The sequence below is a fragment of the Galeopterus variegatus genome, unplaced genomic scaffold (genome assembly GCF_000696425.1).
Source record: "Galeopterus variegatus unplaced genomic scaffold, G_variegatus-3.0.2 Scaffold142, whole genome shotgun sequence".
NCBI lineage: Eukaryota > Metazoa > Chordata > Mammalia > Dermoptera > Cynocephalidae > Galeopterus > Galeopterus variegatus.
The window spans coordinates 756,927-762,926 of NW_007726253.1; the positions used below are offsets into that span (position 1 = coordinate 756,927).

Here is a 6,000-nt window from a genome sequence, read left to right on the forward strand (position 1 = left end):
ATCCGAACCCTCGGCGGGAGCGCCGCCACGCTCCCAAGCGGCGCACTCTCTAGTGCACCACCGGGCCAGCCCTAGCACTTAAAACCTTCTAATACATCTCTAGGGCAGGGATCTTTGGAGTCTTCACTGATAAATCTCAAGTGCACAGAACAGTAACTGAAACATAGTGAAAGCTCAGTAACTATTCGTGGTTCCAACAGGCTGAGCTTTCACATCTCCCTCTGAACCTGGGTAACATGCATAAATGTATAATCACCAAATCCCGAATATGTTAAAAGAACATTGTATCAATGTGGGAACCATGTCTGAAAGAATAATAGAAGCGTGAGGTAAAGAAAAGAGGTGTAGGGGCCGGCCCGGTGGCGCACTGGAGTGTGCGCTGCTTGGGAGCACGGTGGCGCTCCCGCCGAGGGTTCGGATCCCATGTGGAGACCGGTTCCCGCTCACTGGCTGAGCGCGGTGTGGGCGCAACACCGACGGTTTCGATCCCGTTGCCGGTCCCCGGTACGGGCGAGACACTGAGGGTTGCGATCCCGTTACCGGTCAGTAAAAAAAGACAAAAAGGAAAAAAAAAAAAAAAGAAAGAAAGAAAAGAGGTGTAAGGGCCGAACCCGTGGCTCACTCGGGAGAGTGCGGCGCTGGGCCCGCCAAGGCCACAGGTTCAGATCCTATATAGGGATGGCCGGTGCGCTCACTGGCTGAGTGCAGTGCGGGCAACACCAAGCCAAGGGTTCCAATCCCCTTACCAGTCACAAAAAAAAAAAGAAAGAAAAAAAAGAGGTGCAATTCTTCCTGTGACCCTGAGAAAGCTGATTTCCCACTCCACGACTTATTTTTGTCATCAGCAAAATAGAAATAATTACTGTACATGTGAAGAATAAGTGTTTAAATCACAAGAATAATTCTTGAGATGCCTGAGAAAAAGGCTTTGTAAGGATAGAAAAGTATTACCAAGTATTATTAACACAGCAATAGAAAATGGGGAAAAGACATACATTGAAGGAAATGCATATTGGGCATTTTTTTGCATTAGTAGAGAAAATTATCAGAGGCATTGGAAACAATTTTCAAGGCTGCTGCATGCAAGGTGAGGTTGAATATTGGAGAAAAGGAAGGCTTTTAGTAAGACTAGGTTTTCCTGAAGTGGGATTTCTTTTGACGGAAAGAAAGGAGTATTCCCCTAGACTGTCTTGATTACCCTTTCTGGAAGCAGGTAAGTACAATGGTTCTTTGTGTTAGAGAAAGGTTAATTACTAAGTCTGGGGAAAAGTGGGCTAAATTCTGAACGAAGAATCTGCCAATTCAAGGAGATGTATAACTAAGTTAAATAATAGCCAATGAATGAAACTTCAAAGTTCAGGCTGCAAAGACATGAACTACTATAAAAAGAGGGGAGATACATCCCATATGAAGAGGCAAGGAGGAAATGCATAAGGCATTTGCCAGGCTTGGTCACCTGAGCCTGTCAACTGTCACTTCTCCCCCAGGGTGACAGAGACGCAAAAGATTACTCAAAGCCCGTTTCTTCTGAACAGTCAGAGGCCCGAAAACAGTTACCCCCAGGAATAATTCTTTCAAGAGAAGAAAGATCCCGGGAATAGCCCTGAATCAGGTTCTCTCTACATTTTTATTCTCCAGGTGAGAAAGTTACAGAAAAGGAACATAGGTGGTTACAAAAAGAACAGTAAGATATTCATCATGGCAACAATCATTAGGTTTAGCTGCACCAAGGACATCTGCCCTTAGAGCCAGCATTTTTGCTGTGTTACACAGGCTCTACTGACAGGTGTTTGGGTTCATTCTGCAGCATATGAAAGACAGAATCTGAGCCAGCACTGGTATTTTTCAGGAAATGTCTAAGATTTCACTGTGGAGGGCAACAAGAAAGTAGAAATGGCATGGCAGAATTGCACTTTTTAGGCAGCTTTGTCGGAAGTAGTTGACCAACACAGTGGGGAAAACCTGTGCTTGTTCCGAAGGATCAGAATCAAGCCTCTGAAAAAGAGAGCCAAGAATTCTTGCTTTAAGAATTGCTCTGTTGGTTTTGGTAGATGACATGGAACCAGGAATGTGTAAGAAATCCTGCTCTCAAAGGTTCCAGAACACATTTCTCTACAGGAATATAAGAAGGTGAATTTTACAGGTGTATAGTAGTGTATAGGGATGAGGCTTGTGGGCCACTCAAACCACTGGTCATCTGCTTTTGGCCCTGGCAACTAAAAATCTTCAAGAGTTGTTCAATACTTCTTAGAATGTGTAAGTCAAGCAAAGGTAAGAATAAATTACAAATTCCCTATTCCTGCAGCTCACCTTCAGATCATGGTTTAAAAATTGAGAAAATGAGCATTTCAGGTTTATCTACCCAAACTGAGATTTTTGTATTTCTCTGGTTTTAGGCTTACTATGCTTTATTTTTTCAAAAAGTACTGTCAATACTCTCACGAGTTGAGAATAAAGCAAGTATTATTATTAACATTTTTTTCCCTGCATTAAAGTAATAGCATTCCTGCATTAAAATAACACCCTTTAAACTTAAGGAAGTCTAAGCTAAAAGAAGAGAGCAGCAACTTGACTGGCTGTATGGATTGGTATTTTTTATTAATATCTCCTCAAATATACAATCATATCTCCATTTGAGAAATAAGTCTCCTATCCTATAACCTATAGTATCTGGAAACCCTCCTGTACCCTTAGCTGAGCTTACAAGAATATAAGGTAAACTCCTGGAAGATACATAAACAAGGTCAGTTGCTGCTGCCACTGTTACACTCCTAGGAGTCTGGAATGGTGTGCTAGTCTTCTATAACCAAAAAGTTGACATTTTTAACAACTATATGGGGAGAGATGAAATCTTGGATTCCTGCAAAGTGGGGACTTGGAACTGAAATTTTTACATAAAGCCCTGAGACTCCTAAAACAGTGATGGACTCATTGGGAAAAAAAAAAAAGCTTAAAAAACATAACAAAATAAACCAGTGAACCCACACAGTGATGACAAGGAAGGATGTTTTGTTTCAGCTAGGTGGAGAGAGAACTCCCATCACCCTGAAAATTAGTATCCATACCATAGGGAATGCCCTCACACTATGTTTGGGGTATAAACGTAGGTTTAGGGCATTAAATCCACATTTAGTTCCAGATAAGTAAATACAAAACTGCTTTGGATGAACTTGACCTTAATCTACATCCAAAAAATTTTCTCTGAAATGAGTTCATAAAACAAATCTATAAAATAAACAAAGAAATAATGCACTGTGAGAAAGAGCCAGAAAAAAAAAATTACAAACGTCCTTCTGCCAAATGAGTTTCTAATAATGGTTTTATATCAGAGATAATAAAAAATAAAAATAAAAAGACTAATATTTTAAAAAGTGGAAAACTTCAAGCTACACAGTATGCATCATATGCATTCCTGAAATTGTACAAAAATGAATTCCTGGATGATGAAGGGGGAGTATTTTCCAGAATTTCAAAAACCTTCTTTCTTCCCTACCGAATATATGGAAGCCATAATAAAGATGCCCAAGACTTCAAAAAAACCATACACTTAATAGAGTTTTGCACATTTAATTATTGTAGTGACCAGGTGGAACAAGTAATCTAAAGTCTGGCCAATCTCTGAGGCTTTTCAGAGTACACTGAGGATATACACACACAATCTTCATTTTACAGGGCTTGTTCTTCCACCTCTATGCATCCAGAATTACTGCATTTTGATCTACTCAGGAATAGGATCTAAAACAGTTGCAAGAAAATGTTATTCAGCAGAAGAGACCATATCCCTTATGTCTGACATTAATGCTTGAACCGAGTATCTCTATACCAACTACTGTGTATATGTTATTTATGCTTCACACCTGGTAAAAGCAAGCCGTTTCTGAAGCCAGCTTTGATGTGTTTCATCATCAGGCAGAGACAATAATTATTCTCCAAAGGCAACACCAAGAGACTGACATCCAAACCAAACTGTCATTATTATTTATTAACTTCTCAAAGTAAACAAGGTATAGTAAGTGAGTAAGTACAAATAAGACTGTAGTCATTAAGCATATGATTTCAGATAAATATATTTAAAGACTGGAGGCAATTTTAATTTGCATTGTTAACTTTTGTAGCAAAAACGTTAAAAAATATTTGCACAGAAAGGGTCAGGAAACCATCTGTGGTTTTATAATTTAAAAATGACAAAGTTGCATGGGTTCTTGAGCTTCATTCACTGCTGGATTTTGAAGACCAGAAGATGTTTAAAAAAAAAAATTAAAGAATTTCTAGTTCCTTTAAACGCATTTATAGGTTAAAAAATCATGGGACTAAAAACATGCCAAGACACTTTACCTCTCAACACCAACTTCTACCTCAGCCCAATCATGTAAAGAGTTCTTCCTTTTCTGGGTACTCTCTGGTTTACTGCTGAAGAATCTATGCTCTGACTAACATGCTGGTAATTTACATTATTAATTCCAAGAATATTTGCATTTCAAACAAAAGTACCATGGTATGAAGACTACTTAACCAAATATTGTTTGTCCATTTACCTCTAGGCACTCTCTTGCAATATCAGGCCACATGACAAACTACTTAAAAGGAGAATGAATTTCAGAGATGAAAGTATGATTGGTGCAGGGTCTTCTTTTACACTTATTTCAGTTCTGAAGTACGATTTCTATCTTTACCTGTATTCCCTATGGTTGTTTTGTTTTTCTTTCTGTTTTTTATGTTTTTTAAACATTTGTCTTCATTAGCTTCTCTTATTATTAGAAATACCATATTACTAGTTGTTGAATGACAATTCATATGTGGGTAAATGAAAGGAAACAATGAAGGTCAAATAAATTACTGTTCTTCAACAAACAGGTGTTCTTTGGAGGGCCACTCCAAAGGGTGACTGACAAAAAAACCCCAGGTCATCTCACCAAGAAGAAGGTTCCTGAAACAGTGACGACAATAAAAATACTAATGCCAATAGAGGTCAGTCTGTTCAAGAAACAGGTTTTTGGTTTTTGGGGGTTTTTTGGTTTTTTTTTTTTTTTTTTTGCTTTTTTGCTCTGGTTGAACTTAATATTCTACAGTTCCAAGGGACCAGACACTTCCCACAGACACTGATGGAAAAACCACCTCAAGAACTGAGCTGGATAGGAAAACCGTGTCTTAAAAGTAGGGGTCAGGTTTGTCAAGTTTCCCTATCTATTACACAGCTCAAAACTGATAATAAACACCGAGGATGTTGGTCACCAAAACCACCTCAGTGCATGTCCAGGATCAACTACTAAGGAATACTCATTTGTCAAAGTGTCCAATTTACATAAGCATCAATTACTTAAACTGACAGGTATATATAGAGAAAATAATGCAGCACATAGCAATGTTGCAGATGGGTTGTGATGACTTGCTAAAAGCCAAAACTTCAATATTCATATGGGCTACTGACTATAAAACAGCTGATAAGTCTCAGATAACTTTTGATTAAAATTATAAAAACTCAAATATTCAGTTCCTAAGATCCTAGGTATTGATACATTAAAAGGGAATAATTTGAATTGTGAAGAATATAATACTTTCAGAAAATAAATGACAATATAAAAACTTACAGAAAGGGCCGAGCCCGTGCGGCGCTCCCGCCGCGGGTTCGGATCCTATATAGGGATGACCGGGGCGCTCACTGGCTGAGCGTAGTGCGGCCGGTCTCAAAAAAAAAAAGAAACTTACAGAAAAAATAAAACTTTTAAATGAAAAAGTGGGAAAACATTAATTTTTTTTTTTTTAAAGATGACCGGTAAGGGGATCTCAACCCTTGGCTTGGTGTTGTCAGCACCACGCTCAGCCAGTGAGCCAACCGGCCATCCCTATATGAGATCCGAACCCGTGGCCTTGGTGTTATCAGCACCGCACTCTCCCGAGTGAGCCACAGGCCGGCCCACTATAGATTAATTTTGCCTAAACTTAATGAACATGGAATCACACAGTTTCCACTATATCTGCCTTCTTCTACTCATCATTGTA

General features: G+C 39.0%; 1 protein-coding gene across 3 annotated transcripts in view; it reads right to left on the reverse strand.

Moving 5' to 3' along the window:
* Window positions 1–6,000, reverse strand: part of EIF4G3 (eukaryotic translation initiation factor 4 gamma, 3) — a 196,929-nt gene that overhangs the window by 113,270 nt on the left and 77,659 nt on the right. The window lies entirely within an intron of this gene.